Below are 21,994 nucleotides of genomic sequence, written 5' to 3' on the forward strand. Positions count from 1 at the left end.
ATTTCGGTAACAAAAACATTTTGCTTAGATGGCATTATACAGGGCTGAATGGAAGCCTTGTCTTTTCTCCTAACTTTAAAAAATTCTGTGGAAAAATTAAAAAGCTGATTTTGTTTCATATTTTTTAAAATTATCCGAATATCTCTTTTCTTGTAAGAGCTGCGCAATTTTTTGTAAATAAAAACACTGATTTACTCATAAACAAATATCTGAAATAGAGGTTGGATTGATAGATTAGAATGGCCCGCATGCAGCCCAGATCTCAATCCTATCGAACATTTATGGAATTAATTGAAAATACCTATTCGCCATAATCTTAGGCCTCCAGAAAATTTGGTACAGTTATGACCCTGGTAGAGGAATATCGGGCTATTCACCAGGCAAGAATAGCACATCTTATTTATTCGATGCCAAACGGATTGCGAGCAGTTGTTGATGCGAGAGGTGGACATATCCGCTATTTAATTGTTTTGTTTTGTTGTTAATTTCGTTTCGTGTTGTTAATTTTAGTGCGTTTGATATTTTTAATTAAATAAAACTTCAAAGTAGAGATTTTATTTACAGTTTTTACAAGAAAAGAGATATTCGAATAATTAAAAAAACAAAATCTTAGGAATACGTCTAAGATAATACAAAAGGAGTATGAAACAAAATCATTCCTTCAATTTTTCCACAGAATGTTTTAAAATTAGGAAAAAAATACAATGCTTCCATTCACCTCCGTATAATAGCATCTAAGCAAAAATCTTTTGTTATAGGAATAATAAGAAACGATATCAATACATTTACCTACAAACCGATGCAAGAATCTTGAAAATCGAAGTACAAATAATAAAGTTATAAATTGTCAAACGGGCAGGCGTAGCTTAGGTGGTAGGATGTCTGACTCGCAAGCTGGTAGAGCGGGGTTCGAAACCCAGCGCCGGCGAGAACAGCTAGACATTTTTAAAAATTGTCTATAGGCCCCAGGTCGACTAAGTCTGAATAAAATGAGTACCTTCGGTAAAACCAGGTGTAATAACTGGAAGTTGAAGCATAGCACTGGCCCTGTTACCTTCCTGGTATACCGTAGGCCCTAGACATAGCAGACTACCCTGCTATAATCCCAAAGCCGCGTCAGCGGTATAAAACGGGAGACTATTACATATATATAAATTGTCAAACTTAAACAAAAATTTTTAGTGGCAAAATTTTGTGCCAGTGGGTGTATTTTTAAATTTTGTTTGTGCTGGCTAAAATTGAAATTATCTAATTACGAAATTCAATAAGAACAAAAACAGGATATTACGTCCGAATTCTATACTACTGCATCGATTTTGATGAAATTTGGAGAATAGTCTCTACCACGGAAGTGACTAGAAAACCTGGGCCCTCATCCGCCAGATTTAAATGGATCATTTTACTTCTACAATACATTTTATTATAGTGTTATTTCTATGTGCAAAAATATTTACGGGTTTAAAACGCATGCTTTTTGAAAAATAAGAACAAATTATAGAGCGCGTTTTTAAATTTTCCTAAAAATCTTGATTTTTTCTCCATGTAACTCGAAAATGATAAAGAGGTACAGTAATGAAAGACAAAACTAAATTATCTGAAAAAAACCCTCCATTTTTGTACTGTATCATTTTTTCGTACCTCTTGTCATTTCTAGATTTCAAGATTTTTAAGAAGATTTAAAAATGCGCTCTTAGTCCATTGAAATGTTACATTTAGGGTTGCATTTCTTAGAGGAGTCAATTTTATTTTTTTAATGTGTAGGAGGGTTCAGTAGAAGCTTAAGTTCAAGTTTTTTAGGTCGCCACTTTTGTCCCCCGGCCGCCATCTTGGAAAAAGTGGTGCAAAGGGCTTTTGCGCTGTATCTCCTAAACTAGCAACCCTACAGAAAATTTAATTACCCGTAAAATGTAGCAAATTAAATTTTCTACAATTTTATATCTATCATTTTTTATCGTCAAGTGACCAACAAAAAAGTTATAAACAAAAATAAGATAAGATTTTGTAAGAACTTTCCTTTTATAGGTTATAAATTTTTTTCCGTTCATTTCACAATAAAATAACATCATAGCGATTTTGTTGAGGATTTTCAACGAACAAGTTCCACTATTAATTTTATTTATGTAACTAGGTTTTACAGCGCTGCAAACTTGACCAGGTTCTCGAATTCTGATAGGAATACGATAAAAACAAAACTTTAAACTTAGATACTTTTCTATCTGTATATTTATTTATTATAATTTTAACATTCCATGTGCTATTTTGACCCTTTTCCCCGCCACCTATGAGGTAGAGTCTGGAGGCGCGTTTTTTGTGTGGTATCCCCAATAGGCCTAATCCACGGACAATTTCTAGACAAAATAATATTATTTATTATTACATCTTGAAAAAGATCTATCATAGTTATTATTTTTTCATTTTTTTCGATGGTCCAGGCGGCGAGTCAAGATCTGAATCAGTATCCGCGGTGAATTTTTGTGGTATACTGAGAGTTAGGCGTCATTGACGGTAATTCATCTTCCAATTCATTTTCTTCAGTAATTAATATTGATATGTCCACTATGTTGCTGCAACTTTCACCACCACAATGGAGGTACACTGCTGAACATTTGAGGTCTGCTTTTTGGCAAACACATGCACTTCCTATTTCCATTGCATCTGCAAAAGATGAATTTAATAAGCTCAGGGGTACTGGAGGCTTGGAAGTTTGGATTGGTATCCAAAATTGCTCATGCTTTTTCCAGACCCAATCTTCTGGATCACAATGTTTACCGCGTCATGACTGTATCTGGTGATACACTCGGAGTCTGTGGAATCGGGCTTCATCTTGTGTTGGAGGAAGTGAAAAGAGATTAAATGCATTTTTTGTCACTGTTTTAGCGAATCGTTTGTATCTCAGGGTTTCCAGAGAATCGTCTTTATTTCAGCCATATGAAAAGACCAAAAATGTTCGCCCACAATAGTAAGTAAAGATGGCTCGACTTTCCCACTGACAAATAATTTTCCCCAGAGGTTTCTTACAAATAAAATAACCACCACTCATGATGCGCGCTTACAAAAAACACAAAATGCTTAACTAATCACAAAAATATAAAATTTATCCACAACACTCTCAATAGTATTATCTATAAAACTCAAAATACTTTTCACAATTGTTAATACGACTTCACGTGGCCAAATAGGTAGCACAACTTTAAGAATAAGATAAATAGAGGGGAACCGGCTGCTGTGCCACCCAGGATAAATTATAATAATAAAACTAATAGCATTCAGATATTCAGTCCAGTATGGAGGAAGAATGACGTAACTGCAAATTTTCTCAATTCCTGTTTATTGCGAATTAACTTCTAAAATATTATATACAAATGATACAAAAACGACCAAACTGTAAAAATGTACTGAGCCACTATAGGGTAGTTGGGTCGTTACTGAAATAAGCGCTACGTTAGACCTTGTTTCCGATGCATAATGACGCAACTGTAGATAAGGTTGAAAATGGGGCGATTAAATTAAGATAATGAAATTCGAACCAATATCGATGAAAATAAAAGCCACCGTTGTCAAAAAACAAACGCCATACCGATGCTCCTGGACGATTACTCTTAATTTAATACCTATTTTAAATATTTAAAAATTTTTCATTTTTCGGTTGCGTCATTCATCTTCTGGACTGGCGAATTTGTCCTCAAACAACTTCTTGTACCTTTTCTATAATATGCGTAGGGTTTTAAGTTTTATAGTGGAGAGAATGGTCAAAAATATATTAATAATAGCATAGGAATGTTAAAATCATAATCAATTGTATGAATAAAAATATATAGATAGAAAAGTAAGCCTAACGTTTTGTTTTTATTGTATCCCTATGAGCATTCGAGAATCTGGTCAAGTTTGGAGCGCTGTAAAACCTAGATAAACAAATAGAATTAAACAACTTTATAGTGGAAATTGTTCGCTGAAAAACCCTCTAACTCTACAAAATTGGTAAAATATTATTTTATTGTAAAATGAACTGAAAAAAAGTAATAACCTTCAAAAAATAAACTTTTGATTTTTGTTTATATCTTTTTTGTTGGTCACATGACGATAAAAAGTAATAGAAACAAAATTGTAGGAAATTTAATTTGCTACATTTCATGTTTATTATATTTTCCGCAGGGTTGGTAGTTTACGAGATATAGCGCGAAACTCCTTTGCACACCGTTTCCAAGGTGGCGGCCGGGGGACAAGGGTGGCGACCCCAAAAACTTGAACTTACTTTTGTGATTAGATAAGCATTTTGTGTTTTTTTTTAAGCGCGCATCATGAGTGGTGGTTATTTTATTTGTAAGAAACCTCTGGGGAAAATTATTTGTCAGTGGGAAAGTCGAGCCATCTTTACTTACTATTGTGGGCGAACGTTTTTGGTCTTTTCATATGGCTGAAATAAAGACGATTCTCTGGAAACCCTGAGATACAAACAATTCGCTAAAACAGTGACAAAAAATGCATTTAATCTCTTTTCACTTCCTCCAACACAAGATGAAGCCCGATTCCACAGACTCCGAGTGTATCACCAGATACAGTCATGACTCGGTAAACATTGTGATCCAGAAGCAGGCCCGTGCGCAGGGGGGGGGGGGGGTTTTGGGGGTTCTAACCCCCCCATCGAGAATTTTTCCACATAATTTTCCACTAGCAATAGTCCTTATTCTACGAAAGTCAAACCGACTTGATAATAAATATTTTGTTGTCAATTTTTGTTTCTACACCTCGCAGAGTTAATTTATTATATAATAACTGAATATCAAGTCAAGACCAAGACACAATAAAATGTCTTCATTTATAAGAAAAGTTTCTTATTATTTTTTATTAACTTCATAACCTAACATGATACACATATGTCAAACCCCCCCCCCCCCCATAAACGAATTCTGCGCACGGGCCTGTCCAGAAGATTGGGTCTGGAAAAAGCATGAACAATTTTGGATACCAATCCAAACTTCCAAGCCTCCAGTACCCCTGAGCTTATTAAATTCATCTTTTTCAGATGCAATGGAAATAGGAAGTGCATGTGTTTGCCAAAAAGCAGACCTCAAATGTTCAGCAGTGTACCTCCATTGTGGTGGTAAAAGTTGCAGCAACATAGTGGACATATCAATATTAATTATTGAAGAAAATGAATTGGAAGATGAATTACCGTCAATGACGCCTAACTCTCAGTATACCACAAAAATTCACCTCGGATACTGATTCAGATCCTGAATCTCCGCCTGGACCATCGAAAAAAATGAAAAAATAATAACTATGATAGATCTTTTTTAAGATGTAATAATAAATAATATTATTTTGTCTAGAAATTGTCCGTGGATTAGGCCTATTGGGGATACCACACAAAAAGCGCGCCTCCAGACTCTACCTCATAGGTGGCGGGGAAAAGGGTCAAAATAGCACATGGAATGTTAAAATTGTAATAAATAAATATACAGATAGAAAAGTATCTAAGTTTAAAGTTTTGTTTTTATCGTATTTCTATCAGAATTCGAGAACCTGGTCAAGTTTGGAGCGCTGTAAAACCTAGTTAAATAAATAAAATTAATAGTGGAACTTGTTCGTTGAAAATCCTCAACAAAATCGCTATGATGTTATTTTATTGTGAAATGAACGGAAAAAAATTTATAACCTATAAAAGGAAAGTTCTTACAAAATCTTATCTTATTTTGGTTTATAACTTTTTTGTTGGTCACATGACGATAAAAAGTAATAGAAACAAATTTAATTTGCTACATTTCATGTTTATTATATTTTCCGCAGGGTTGGTAGTTTACGAGATATAGCGCGAAACTCCTTTGCACACCGCTTCCAAGGTGGCGGCCGGGGGACAAGGGTGGCGACCCCAAAAACTTGAACTTAAGCTCCTACTGATCTCCTCTACACAATAAAAGAATAAAATTGACTCCTCTAACAAATGCAAGGTACGGCCTAAAAAATGTAACATTTCAATGGACTATCTATAATTGGATCTTACTTTTTTCAAAAACTATAATAATTAAGTATTTTCTATGGGAAATAAGCCACAATTTTACTAAAAAATGAATTTATTAACGTTTCGAAGCCCAAATCGGGTTTCGTTGTCAAATTACAAAATACTATTAAAATAATCAAAAATGTTGTTGCTAAGTAAAAAAATTGAAGGCACTCGTGGGAGTGCCGACAGAAGTGAAAACTTCTTATAGTATATAAATTACGAGCTCAATGCTTTTACCCCATCCTAAAAGAAGTGCTGTATCTATATCATATACGATATACGCGATGCGTATGCCCTGTGCTATTTATGTATACATACACATAATTTATATATGTACAAAATTTATTTCAGCGAAGTGATGACCATAAAGAAATTTTCAATTCAAAAATTTATTTCGTCGAAGCGATACCGGTCGCTAATTTAATAATTTTCTCCATCCAAAAAGTGCACAACGTCCCTCAAGAAGTTTTCACTTCAAATATTTATTTCGTCGAAGCGATCATAGTTGCTAATTTATTACTTTTTTACATCGAAAAAGTGCACAACGTCCCTAAATAAGTTTCATTTTAAATATTTATTTCGTCGAAGCGATTACGGCCCTAATTCAATACTTTCCTCCATAAAAAAGTGCACAACGTCCTAAAAAAGTTTTAACTTAAAAAAATTATTTCGTCGAAGCGATGACGGTCGCTAATTTAATAATTTTTTCTTATCCAAAAAGTGCACAACGTCCCTCAAGAACTTTCCACTTCTAAAATTGATTTCATCGAAGCGATGACGGTCGCTAATTTAATACTTTTTTCCATCGAAAAAGTGCACAACGTCCCTAAAGAAGTTTCACTTCAAATATTTATTTCGTCGAAGCGATGGATGACAGTCCCTAATTCAATACTTTTCCCCCATCCAAAATGTGCACAACGTCCCTAAAGAAGTTTCACTTCAAATATTTATTTCGTCGAAGCGATGACGGTCCCTAATTTAGTAATTTATCCCCATCCAAAAAGTGCATAACGTCCCTAAAGAAATTTTTTACTTCAAACATTTATTTCGTCGAAGCGATAAAGGTCGCTAAAAAAGTGCACAACGTCCCTAAAGAAGTTTCACTTCAAATATTTATTTCGTCGAAGCGATGACAGTCTCTAATTGAATATGTTTCCCCATCCAAAAAGTGCACAACCTCCCTCAAGAAGTTTTCACTTTACAAATTTATTTCATCGAAGCGATGACGGTCGCGATGACGGTCGATAATTAATACTTTTTTCCATCCAAAAAGAGCACAACGTCCCTAAAGAAGTTTTCACTGCAAATGTTTATTTCGTCGAAGCGATGACGGTCGCTTATTTATTACTTTCTCCCCATTCAAATTTAATAATTTTTCCCCATCCAAAAAGTGCACAACGTCCCTAAAGAAGTTTTCACTTCAAAAATTTATTTCGCCGAAGCGATGACGGTCAGACGTATATTATACATTTTAAAGTAGAAGACTTTACGTGAGATCTATTCTATCTAAAACTAAACCTAACAATGAACAAGAAAGAACAAAGAATTGCATTTATAAAATACCTTGTGAATGTGAACAATTTTATTTAGGTGAAACATCAAGACCATTAACCTTTAACTACACGCGCTGGCGTATTTTGTACGCCAGATATAAGAATTCTACTGCAAATATATTTAAAAATTTAATTTTTGACCTTGTTTATCTCTCTAACCTATCACTGGAATGTGCTTTACAATTTGGTTTTAGTTTCGTTATCATCGGCGTTCTGAGAAGATCGTAATTTACATTTTATTATTTGTTGTTTCCGGTGGTGGACAATATACGCCACGAATATATTAATATAAGTAGTAATATAAGTACATATTTCAATTGTTTTTTAGTCATTATGACACAAAATATATTTTTCTTTATAAAAAATACTTTTTCTCCTGTAAAAAATCACATTTCAAAAAATTTTTTATTAGTAATTTTATTTATCATGGAATCCAGTTATTCCATGATTCCAGTTATAAATCCCAATTGGCTTACTGAGAAGGAACTCCAAGTATTCACTGATACCGAATAAGGTTTATAACAAACAACTAAGTGTATTTTTTCAAAAAAAAAAATAAACAAATCCACTGTTTTTACGTGTTCCTTGTGGCGTATAAAGTACGCCACGCGTGTAGTTATGTTATAATTTGATGCGCGGGTAGTTAAAGGTTAAACGTTAGAATAACTGAACATCAGTCTTATATTAAAAATAGAGAATTTGATAGATCTCAAATATGTCAACACGCATGGGATAATGAACATAGAGTTCAGTGGAGAGATTCAAGTATAGTCCTGAAAGAAACAGATAGTAAAAAGAGAAAAATCAAAGAAGCGGCTCTAATTATGCTAAATGAAACCAATTGTGTCGCAAATTCCTCGGTAGAATGCAGTAGGATGTGGTTATCCATACTGAAAGAGGAAGTCAATAGAAAGAAAATACCACGATTAGTAAGTCAATAACATATCGAGTTAGTAAAAATTTTATATTTTAGTATTACTTATTGTATATCTATGTTGTCCAATAATAAATATTCAGAATTCATATTCGATATTGAACAGAATTATTTTATCACCCAGTAGACCGCACGAATTTATTTATTTTATATTCACGCACGTAGATTAATTAGTTTAGATACAAATTGGTCAATTATCAACAATATAATTTGGAAATGTCACGAAACTGCTGACAAAAGTAGAATTATTTACCTTAATTAGATATACAAATCACGGGGGACTAGCGTCACCTATGACCCAATTTAAGCTTCTATAAAACTAGGCTCTTGGGCCTAGAAAGAGAGTTCTCATTCAGTCTTCAGCTAATCGCGTATCATTTATCAGTTACAGTGTTCGGCGGTTCTCCCGGGATTGAAATATATCCTTGTGTTCGTCTATATCAATAAACGTATTTATCGCTACTCACGTCTTTTACATCCTACGTATTTACACATGGTCCTTATCGAGAAAAAAAGGAGGCCTACAAGTACAGTCCACACCAATCGAAATCAGTAGCAAATAGACGACACTAGGCCCGGGAGAACAGAACCAGAGCGAAGCAGAAGCCGGAACCAGAAAAATACAGGTCAGAAGCCGTATCCAGAAAACTACAGGCCAGAAGCCGTATCCAGAAAAATACAGGTCAGAAGCCGTATCCAGAAAACTACAGGCCAGAAGCCGTATCCAGAAAAATACAGGTCAGAAGCCGTATCCAGAAAAATACAGGTCAGAAGCCGTATCCAGAAAAATACAGGTCAGAAGCCGTATCCAGAAAAATAACGGTCAGAAGCCGTAACCAGAAAAATACAGGTCAGAAGCCGTATCCAGAAAAATAACGGTCAGAAGCCGTAACCAGAAAAATACAGGTCAGAAGCCGTATCCAGAAAAATAACGGTCAGAAGCCGTAACCAGAAAAATACAGGTCAGAAGCCGTATCCAGAAAAATACAGGTCAGAAGCCGTAACCAGAAAACTACAGGCCAGAAGCCGTATCCAGAAAACTACAGGCCAGAAGCCGTACCCAGAAGAGTTACTGCAGATCCAGAAAGAAAACTGCAGGTCAGAGGGCATATCCAGGTGCGCATGCAGAGCCAGTCCAGAAACATAAAAAAGAAAAAAAAAACAGTAAGTTTTTGAACAAATTAACATTTTTCCAACTATTTCGTATCGTATAACGCAATATTCTTTCCAATTTTAAACCGAATTATTCGACCTATACATATTTACAAAAATTTTAGTGCATTCTATACAATAGTTGCCATTCAAATAAATTTAAATATTTACTAACTATTTACTCTTTTATTTTTGTTAACTATATTTGCCTATATTTATTTATTGATTCTAACTATATTTGCCTTATATATTAACTATACTTTGACTATATAATAATAATAAACGGTTAGCCCTACAAATATTTACTACCTACCTATTTCTTTATGTTACAAGTTGATAAAGAAAAAACATTATACCCTAATAATTTCATAGTGCTTGGTATTTCATTTACATAATTTTAGATCGCATTATTTTAAATACTCATCGTAATACAGAGGTTGTATTCTTATTATTCTATTTATAACTTTGCAACATAATACTTTGATTGACATTAACCCACATATAACACTGACCTACAGATAAATAAGCAAACCTCAGCAAGGTCTACAGAATTACTATTTACGATTCAGCAAAAGGTGAATCACAGTAAATTGAAAATATAAATAGTTACGAAAAAATACGGTAAAAACATTTATTACTGCATAAAATAGAAAGTACGTGGATTTAAACATGGAAGCGTTACAGAACAAGCAAGCTGAGCTTGGAGGAGAGATTTCTAAACAGGTGTCGTCTCTTAAGAGAGACCCTGGATCTCGCAAGAATCAACAATACATTAAAGAGCGTCAGGATAGATTAGAGGATTATTGGACAAGGTTTGGGCATAACCACGAGAAATTATTAGATAGCGGAGTAACGAAAGACAAGTACTTCGAAACAAAATACTACGAGCAGGTTTTTAAGACATATATTGAGGGAAAAACCCTATTGGAAGAATATGGAAGAATATTGAAAAGAGGAAAGACAACAAAAGGAAAGGAGATACAAATAAGAAAACAAAAAATCGAGGAATTATTACAAGAATATGAACAGGAGTTGCAGTACGATGAAGAACTGCAAGCAGAATTGAAAGAACACATGGAGAAAATAAACACACTCATCATAGAAGCAACAGTAAATGATGAGCTAGACGTTATAGACAGTGACGAAGTAGAGAGGATAGATCAGCTAAGGAGGAAGGTCAGGGAAACGATAAAGAAAATGCGGCCTGCAATGCAACGACCAGACAGCACACAGAGAATAGAGGGAGTAACATTACCGCAGGTAAAAATCCCTGTGTATGAAGGAAGATATGAAACGTGGAGAACTTTTCACGATCTGTTTACAAAGGTAATACATGAAAACGAACAGTTGTCGAGAGCAGAGAAGATGCAGTACCTCAAAACACAAGTAAGAGGGGAAGCCCACAGGATGATACAACACTTGCACATAACCGAAGCCAACTACGAAGTGGCATGGAACATGTTAAAGGAAAGATATGAGAATCCGAGGATGATACTGTTTAAACTAATAGACAGGATGTTACTAGCACAGGAAGTAAAGGATTCTTCCGCTAGAGCACTGAAAACACTACATGACACCTTCCATGAGTGCCTGGAAGCCATAGGAGGGTTGGGAACAGACACGGAAGCGTGGAGCCCATTGATAGCGCGAATTAGCATAACAAAATGGGACAATGAGACAAGGAGACTATACGAAAACCACAGCGGAGACAGTAGAGAGATACCGACGTTCAAGTCAACACAAACGTTTCTACAGCGACGATTCCAAACACTGGAACTGCTGGAGTCAGAAAAGAGACAAGAGAAACAAGGAGGAACGGGTAAGAAAACAAGAATGGGTTGCGTGATATGCAACGGAGATCACGGAGTACCATACTGCAGAGAATTTCTGGAACTCAAGGTAAAAGACCGGAACAGGATAATACGAGAAAAAGAATGGTGTGCGAATTGTCTAGCACATAAGAAGGAGAAACAATGCTTTTCACAGGTTAGGTGCAAACACTGTGGCGGAGACCACCACCAAACGTTGCATTATGAAACAGGAAACACAGGCAACAGAAGAAACACAAATGAAACAAGAGGAGAACAAATACAGGAAAGAAATGGAAGAGAATCAAACAGTAGAAGAAACGGGTACCAATCGGACAGGTACAGAGGAGGAAATAATTATTCCAACAACGCCAGAGAACAAAATAACGGAAGACGAGACAATACGCAAGGGAACAATGGGCAAAGAAACAACAACACACAGCAAAGAGGACAGAACTCAGTTAACTGTGCAAGCCATAAGGAAGGTGAAGCATTACTAGCCACAGCAGTGGTACGCGTAAGGGATGCGAATGGAGAGCCTCACATAATGAGAGCATTGATCGACCAAGGGTCACAATGTGCATTTATAACGGAACAAGCGGCGACGGCGCTAGGAACAAAAAGGCAGCCAATACAGGCGACCATATCCGGAATAGGCTCGTCAGGGGAAAAGACAGCCAAATGGAGTATGAAACTATTGATCGGAAATCATTACCAAAGTGACTTCGAGATGGAAATAGAGGCACTGGTACTACCGAAAATAACAAGGGATTTACCGGAACAGGACATAGTCCTACAGGATTACAACGAGAAGAATGTGCTACTGGCAGACCCAAGATACTACAGGGTAGGAAAAATAGACTTATTGCTAGGAGTAAAAGAATATAGTTACATATTGACAGAAGGGATACACAGAAGAAGTAATGGACTACTAAGTCAAAACACCAAACTAGGATGGATAATTTCGGGGATAGCGAAAGAAAGGGAGACTACTAAAGCAGAAGTATGCTGTATGATATCCAGACAAGAAATGGACATACAAATAAAGAAATTCTGGGAATTAGAAGAAGTGAATCAAGAAACAAGTTTATCAGTAGAAGAGCAAGAATGTGAAGAAATGTATCGTCAGACAGTAAAAAGAAATGAAGAAGGTAGATACGAAGTGAGAATTCCGTTTAAGGAAGACGTCACAAAGTTAGGAGAATCTAAGCAGCAGGCATTCGCCAGATTGATGCAACTTGAAAGGACGTTCACAAAAGACAAACAGTTAGAAACGAATTACAGACAATTCATGGAAGATTATGAAAACCAAGGTCATATGGCAATAGCGGAAGTCCAGGGAGGAGGTTACTACCTACCTCATCATCCAGTGAGAAAGGAGGACAGCACTACAACAAAAATAAGAGCCGTGTTTGATGCATCAAGTAAAAGCTCATCAACAGTAAGCCTAAATGATATTATGCACACGGGGCCAAAATTACAACAGGATTTGACAGATATACTATTGAGATGGAGATCCCATAAGGTAGCATACTCAGCGGATCTGGAGAAAATGTTTAGACAGATCAGAATGGCAGAAGAAGACCAAATGTATCAAAAAATACTCTAGAGAAAGAACACAAAGGATCCAGTGCAAGAATATAAATTGAAGACGGTGACATACGGCACGGCCGCAGCACCATTTTTAGCATTAAGAACAATACAACAGTTACAAGAGGATGAAGGAGGGAATTTCCCGACAGCAGCGAAAATAATAAAAGAAAATATGTATGTAGACGATATATTAGGAGGAGCGGAGACGTTAAAAGAGGCAGAAGCAGCCCAAAAGGAACTAATACAAATTTTTAAGAAAGGTGGATTTACACTTAGAAAATGGTTGAGCAACGAAGAAAAAATAATGGAGAACGTACCGGAAGAAATGAGGAATGTAGACTCAAAAGCATTCAAGCAAGAAGAAATACGAAAGACGTTAGGAATACATTGGTCACCCAAAGAAGATACAATCAGATTCAAGATAGAAATAACGACGACAAAGAAAATAACGAAAAGACACATACTGTCAGAAGTAGCAAAACTATATGACCCATTAGGATGGATAGCACCAGTAGTAATTCAGGCGAAAATGTTCATACAAGAACTTTGGGAGCAAAAGACCAGTTGGGACAAAGAATTAACTAGCGCGCAACAAAGCCGGTGGAAAGCATATCAGGCACAATTAATAAATCTTGAGAGAATAACATTATCCAGGTGGAACAATTTAAATAAAACAAACAGAGTAGAACTACATGGATTCGCAGATGCGTCTCTGAAAGGATATGGAGCGGTTATTTATGCTAGGGTATTAGACCCGGAAATTAAAACAAATCTATTGATAGCAAAATCTAAAGTCGCACCATTGAAAGGGAAAACAACATTACCAAGATTGGAATTGTGTGCCGCGGTACTATTAGCAAATTTAATGAAGAAAACCCTACAAGCATTGAACAGGGAGAACATGGCAATATATGCATGGTCGGACTCAACAATAACCCTGGCTTGGACAAAGGGATCATCAAAAAGATGGAAAATGTTCGTCGCCAACAGAGTAGAGGAGATAAAAGGAGTTATAGCGCCAGAAAATTGGCATAAAGTGGATACGAAAGAAAACCCAGCGGACATCCTCTCACGTGGAAGTACCGCTTCAGAGTTATTAGAAGCAGAGTTATGGTGGAAGGGACCAACTTGGCTAACGAGTAAAAAAGCACTGAGGTTACCGGCAGAGGATATACCTGAAACAAATGAGGAGGAAGTCAAAACGAAAGTAACGACGCACATGGTAACGATAAAGGAAGACATATGCGAGAGATGCTCGAATTTAGAAAAAATGAGAAGAGTGGTATCATATTGTATGAGATTTGCAAACAACTGCAGAAAGAAGGACAAAACTCAAGGACAACTTACAGTCCGAGAATTAGAGGAAACATTGTTAAAAGTGATAAAACTCACACAAATTAACAACTTCAAGCTAGAAATAAATAAACTGGAAAAGAAACAGCAACTAGACAGGAAAAACAAATTAGCATCATTGGTACCGTTCCTGGATAAACAAGGGATTCTAAGAGTCACCGGAAGGCTAAGGCACACGAAGCTACAGTACGCGGAAAAACATCCTATAATTTTACCTAAGGACAGCGCATTAACAAAGTTAATTATATCGGACAGTCATACAAAAAATCTACATAGCGGACTACAACAGACATTACAATACATAAAGAGGAAATATTGGATAATAAACGGAAGAAGAACCGTGAAAAGTCAGTTAACTAAATGTATAAAGTGTAGGAGGTATAAAGGACAAGTAGCACAACAGTTAATGGGAGACCTGCCGGAGGACAGAGTGAACCCGAATCATCCTTTCACGAATACAGGGATAGATTACGCCGGGCCGATAAAAATAAGTACTACGAAAGGCAGAGGACAAAGGAGTTATAAAGGATACATTGCAGTATTTGTGTGTCTGTCAACAAAGGCAGTACATCTTGAGGTAGTAAGTGATATGTCTACAGATGCATTTATTGCGGCGTTCAAAAGATTTACGGCACGCAGAGGACAGTGCGTCAACATTTACAGTGATAACGGAACCACATTCGTAGGAACGGCAAACTTACTAAAAAAAGAAAATCAAAACCTAGAGGACGAGATAAAACAAGGATTAATTGCACTAGGCACACAGTGGCACGTCATACCTGCATATGCGCCACACTTCGGATGATTGTGGGAAAGCGCCGTGCGAATAATGAAATATCATCTGAAAAGAATCATAGGGGAAACAGTACTGACATATGAAGAACTGAGTACGGTGCTAACACAAATAGAAGCCTGTATGAATTCGAGACCATTATGTGAATCATCAGAAGACCCAGAAGGAAAAATAGCAATCACACCAGCTCACTTCCTTATAGGGAAAGAAATTGTATCACCGAATCGGGAAGAAGAGCTCACGACGTACTTGAAGATGCCAGCAAGGTGGCGAATATTGGAAAAAATAAAAAGGGATTTCTGGAAGATTTGGAGGCAAGAGTACCTGCAACAGTTACAACAAAGGAATAAATGGCATAAAACACACCCAAACATAAAAAAAGAAGAAATAGTCATAATTAAGGAAGAGGATACACCTCCAGGTAGATGGCCACTAGCAAGGGTAATAGAAACACACCCTGGAGCGGAGGGATTAACCAGAGTAGTGTCAGTGAGAAAGGCAAACGGGAAAATAACAAAAAGACCTATACATAAGCTGATAAAATTAGAAGAAGAGAAACAGGAAAAACCAAAGAATTCATCAGGATCAAGATGGAAGAAAATATTAATCGCAATAATGTTTTTAACACTATTGAAACCCATGAATGCAGAACTGTATAAAATATATAATCCGGAACCAGGGTTATTTACTGAAGACCTTGGAGAGGTTTACATAGATCGAGGAACATTCCGAATAAAAGTGCTAATCGAAAAAGGAAGAGTTCAAAAGGAGCATCAACTGATAGGAAGTATGATACAAGGCATACGGGATCTGTGCCAAGAGACAAAAATCGTAAATTGTAAGGAGATAATAGGGAAGTTAGAGGAAGGACAAAGGAAGGCGGAGTCAATAAGTGAAGCGTTGACAGTAGAAATAAAAGGAAGAGAAAAAAGAGGAATATTAGGCACAATATTAACCTCCATATTTGGAGTGAACGACGAAGCCTATAGTGACATTGAGACACTAGACAAAAACCAGAGAGAATTAATAAAGGGGTCACAGCATCAGGCAAAGATAATGTTAGAGACAATAACGTCAATAAACCACACGGAGATGAGGATAAATGAACAGATGAACAAGTTTAACAAAGCACTATTCACAGGCCTACAAGAAATATCAAAAGGACTCAATGAAGTAGAAGACAAAGCATTAAGACTAGAAACCGAATATAGCACGTTACGAATACAAACCATAGCATTACAAGTTACGGAGTTCATAAACGAATATATTCAATTTTACGAGGGAATATTAAACCTGCACTACAACCACGGCCATTTCGTTGATATAATAAAGCCGGGTCAAATAACCAAGTTAATAGAAAGAGCGGGGAAGATACTACCACAAGGAGTGGAAATACGACGACAACCCATTATAGAAACAGAGGTCAGCCATGACGACAAGTATATAAAGGTCATCGGCTACTTCATAGTGACAGGGAGAAATAATTACAGCATGCTCAAGATCACCGCGATACCACTTAAGGTCGAGGGGTCAGTATTGCATTCGTTTGTCGCCCCAAGAAATCTACTGATTGTAGATTATAACACTCTCCACTACTTCGAATTGACCGCAGAAGATAAAGCAAGATGCTTACAGCTGGCACGGGCACAGATAGCGTGCTCTCCAACGGCCGTAATGAACATGGATACCAAACCAAACTGTATACTGGAAGAAATTTATGAGCGATCTAAGAATAGCACATGTCCAGTGGTTACCCGGGCAATACATCAAGCTCAGTGGAGTAAGATGGGTACACCCAACCTTTGGTTAATAATCACACCGATTCCGATACACCTGTCCATTATCTGTGATGGAAATCGGAACGAAAGAGTCCTGGAGCGAGTCTCATTTCTGAAACTCTCGCCCCGATGCATCGCCCAAACGAAAAACATTACATTACTCCCCACTAGCAGCGGGGTGGAGACAGCGATAACCAGCTACCTGAAGACTCCGCTCACTCCTGTAGCGCAGTTGCTGACGATGCCAAGACATCTGTTAAATACGATTCAACCCACACACATTAACACACAAGGCGATGAATTCCGTACTATACTATTGGACGAAGAAAGTCTGGAGCAAGAAGTAGCGCATACGCCCTGGCGAAAGATACATGAGTCACATTGGACTTATTTAACGGCCACCGGGGTCATTACTTCGATTGTGGTGATTGGTCTGCTCATATTGTGGAGATACTGTCCTGGTATACGAAAATGTCGCTCAGGCAAAGCACTTAGGCAGACACCCGACCACGAGGTAACTTCTTTAGCTCGTAACCGGAAAGACGCCTCCCCGTCGACTTCCAAAGCCGACATCCCCCTCAACACTTTTTCATCTAGTAGTCCCAATTTTGATCTAAATATAGAGTCGGACGGTGAAAGCTAAGTTAACAGTTGGAAAAATATTGATTATTCTTAAACTACTTATTAATAAATTATGTATGTTGTCATATTGGAGATATGGTTGTTATATTTTATATTTATGTTATACTTGTAAACCTCGAACACTGATACTTGGGACAGCTTCCGGCGGGCAGTATGTCCAATAATAAATATTCAGAATTCATATTCGATATTGAACAGAATTATTTTATCACCCAGTAGACCGCACGAATTTATTTATTTTATATTCACGCACGTAGATTAATTAGTTTAGATACAAATTGGTCAATTATCAACAATATAATTTGGAAATGTCACGAAACTGCTGACAAAAGTAGAATTATTTACCTTAATTAGATATACAAATCACGGGGGACTAGCGTCACCTATGACCCAATTTAAGCTTCTATAAAACTAGGCTCTTGGGCCTAGAAAGAGAGTTCTCATTCAGTCTTCAGCTAATCGTGTATCATTTATCAGTTACAGTGTTCGGCGGTTCTCCCGGGATTGAAATATATCCTTGTGTTCGTCTATATCAATTAACGTATTTATCGCTGCTCACGTCTTTTACATCCTACGTAATTACACAATTATTAATATTATTTATAATTCAAACATATTAAAGTCAGAATTTGGTATTAGTTTTTTGAAGGTAAATTAAATGTAAGACCAAATACTTACGATGTCGGGATAGTATCACGAGGTTTTTTCCTAGTTTTCCCTCGTGATTTACTATGGAATCTCTAACGCGAGAATTCTACTGCCATCGTTGCATTTGGTTGTCTTTTTAAAGACAGATCACATGCTATGATTTTTTTGCGACGGATATTCTTGAGTTGGGATTGATTTCACGTAATCGAATGAACTATATTTTAGTAATGTCGTCCCAGGAACGCAACTCATAAATATTGGCGATATCATTTTAAAGTCTTCTACTTTAAAATATATAATATACGTCTGAATTGCCAATATAAATGAGTCAGATTAAATAAATTATTAGAAGAATTTTTTTACTTGGCAACAACATTTTTGTTTATTTTAATAGTATTTTGTATTTTGACAACTAAACCCGATTTGGGCTTCGAAACGTTAATAAATTCATTTTTTAGTAAAATTGTGGCTTATTTCCCATAGAAAATACTTAATTATAAAAATGCCACAAGGAAATAGCTTCAGAACAACATTTTTTAAAACCCATTCATTTTTAACCCGTCCAACTTTTTGAACATATAAATAACACTATAATAAAAAGTATTGTAGAAGGAAAACGATGAATTTAAATTCCGGTGAATGGGGGGTTAAATATACTTCTCAGTTTTTCCTTCAAATACATTAGTCATCAATTGTTTGCATCATATCTCGCTTAGTTTGAATATAATCGATATTTAACAGTGCTCGTTTTAAAGGTCTTTTCAAGCACTACAAAAGATATTGATTATACCCCTAAAATCGACCATTTTTCTGTTATTTTAAGTTGAATACACCGATTTGAGCATGCACCAAAAAAACATCTCTTTTCGCCTGCCATATCTCTTTTTGTATTATAACCAGGGCCGATTCTGGAGTTCTGAGCGCCCCGGGCAAAATAAAATTTGGCGCCCTTTCATACAAGAATAATAAAAGGTAAAAAATTAAAATTTCACTATAAAGAACTATTTTTTTTTTTGAGTGAATTTGATGGCCTTGGCCGAGCCAATTAGCCAGACATTTTGTTATTTTAAAAACAAACAAATTTGATTTTTCAATCAGAGGAATTTTTTCTGTATTTCTAACTCTAAATACATAACAAACTAACATTATTATCTACAATTATTATCTAAATAATACTCTGTTTTGGTTGTTCATTTTTTTTTTTGTAAATTTTTATTTTTTTTTTGTATTTTTTTTTGCATTTTTTTTATATTGTTAATTTGTTTTTTTTTTATTAATTTTTTTATTGTTATTTTTTATAAATTGTTTTTTTTACTACGCTAAGACGTAAACCCGATTCATCCTCGCGGAGGTTTACATCTTCTTAGTTTTTTTTTTGCATTTTTTATTTTTTTTGTTTTTTTTGCATTTTTTATTTTTTTTTTCTTTTCTTTTTCTCTTTTTTTTTGTTCTTTTCTTTTTTCAATTATAATATACAATAATTACTTAAATCTACAGGATTTAAAACAAAATAACAACAAAACAAACATGTTTGTTTTGTTTTAACAAACATGCCTGCTTTGTTTTAACAAAATTTCTTAAATACAGGGTAAATTTTATTGCTACAATCTATATTTACAATTTTTGATATGTTCGTAAATTATTTTTAATATATTAATCTCTTCAGAAAAAATCAAATTGTTCAGGTAGACGGGAAGTGGAATTTTTAATATATTAAGATTATCATAAAATTTGTTTATATTTACTGATTGATGTGAACATTCGAGGAGAATATGTAGTAGATTACCTTCTTTTCCACACTCACAGTTAGGTGACTCTGTGAGACCCAGACTGTACATATGAAGGGGGGTAAGAGCATGATTACATCTCAATCTATTTATAACTCTTATGAAATGGCGATTTGATACAGAATGAAACCATCTTTTAATGGGAATTTCAGGTCGCATTTGTTTGTAATTACTACCAGTTCTCGTGTTTCGATAATACCTTTGCCAATTTTCTTTTTGGTGTCGTCTACTAATAATATCAATATCCGAAATGGGTAGTAAGTTCATGGGAAGTTCTTCGCCTATTTCTAGGGCGGATTTGGCTAGCCTGTCTACTATTTCGTTACCCCTAATGCCTGCGTGTCCCTTTATCCATGATATAATGATGTTTTTTCCTAAATTTGCAATTTTATTATAAAGAGTCATAATTTCCAGTTCTATATGATTGAGTTGTTGGTACCTATGTACGTTAGTTAGTCTATCAACGACACTCTTACTGTCTGTAAATATTATGCAGCTATAGGGTTCGTTACTAAATATGTGTCTTAAAGCAAAAAGTATCGCTATCATTTCAGCGGTGTATATCGATGATTCACAAGGCAATTTGAATAATTTTTTAAATCCACTTTGAATATTGATTATTGCACATCCTACTTTGTTTTGTACTTTGGATCCATCTGTATAGTAAAACTGATAATGTGGCCATTTATGAAGTATAAATGATTGAAAAACGGCTGGATTTAAATTAATATCCATAAAAAAAGTATTAATTTGTTTTGAGAAAATTTCTTCTAATACATGGGAATACATAGGTGAAACTTGATTTTCATAAGTATAGAAAGTACTTCGGTATTGAGATATTTTCAAGTAACTATCTACAAGAAGGGGACATTTTTTCTTTGTCCAATATTTATGAGTTAGATCTAAAATTGATAACTTATGTATATCCTGCAGATAGTTTGTATTTTTTCCTATAGCTCTAGTAATAAATTTATCACTTAAAAACTGTCGTCGAAATTCCAGGGGTGGTTCTATCGCCTCAACTTCCATTATATTAACGGGTGTAGACTTCAAATATCCAAGACAAAGTCGACATTTATTTTTTTGTATTTCTAATTTATTCAAATGTGTGTTTGCAGCAGTTCCATACAGATGACAACTGTAATCGAAAATAGGACGAATCATAGTACGGTAAAATAAAAGTGCTATATTTGGATCGGCACCCCAATTAGTTCTACAAAAGGCTCGTAGAATATTCATTGCATTTTCAGACTTTTTTATGATATGATGCATGTGATCCTTCCATAGAAGTTTTCTATCCAAATAAGTACCGAGATATTTTATACAATTTTTAATAGGATATTGAATTTGACCTACTGCCAAATGACCTTGTGGAATTTGACGATTTCTGGAGAAAATGCAAATTTCTGTTTTAGATTCTGATATTGCTAAACCAATATTTTGATAGTGATTAAGAACAGCCTTAATTGAGACATTAAAATTATTTTTACATATATCCAATGATTTGTGGGATGTGTAAACTACTACATCATCAGCATATTGAATAATCTTTGTTGTGCTATTAATACAATTTTCTAAATCAATATTATATAAAATATATAACATTGGACTTAATATGCTACCCTGTGGTAGTCCTATATTTGTAAGACGTGGAGTGGAGATGGAATTGTTGATTTTTAAAACCGTCCATCTATTAGTGTACAGTGTCCTCAGAAATCTAGCTAAGTTGATGGGAAAACCAATGTCTACTAGTTTTTTATACATTATGTCCAAATTAACGGTATCGAATGCAGAAGAGACATCTAGAAAAGCAGCCATAGTATACGCATTATCAGTAAAGTTTATTAGTATAGATGAGACTAAGGAAGTTATCGCATCTTGAGTTGATTTTGATTTTCGAAATCCATATTGAGATTTTGGGAAAATATCTTCTTGCTCTAACCAGTGTTCAG

At 35.4% G+C, this 21,994-nt stretch overlaps 1 protein-coding gene across 1 annotated transcript in view; it reads left to right on the forward strand.

Moving 5' to 3' along the window:
* The window catches only part of LOC126885201 (zinc transporter ZIP3-like), a 186,194-nt gene that overhangs the window by 120,012 nt on the left and 44,188 nt on the right, over nucleotides 1–21,994 (forward strand). The gene's annotated exons all lie outside the window — the stretch shown is intronic.

This window comes from Diabrotica virgifera, chromosome 5 (genome assembly GCF_917563875.1).
Source record: "Diabrotica virgifera virgifera chromosome 5, PGI_DIABVI_V3a".
Classification (NCBI taxonomy): domain Eukaryota; kingdom Metazoa; phylum Arthropoda; class Insecta; order Coleoptera; family Chrysomelidae; genus Diabrotica; species Diabrotica virgifera.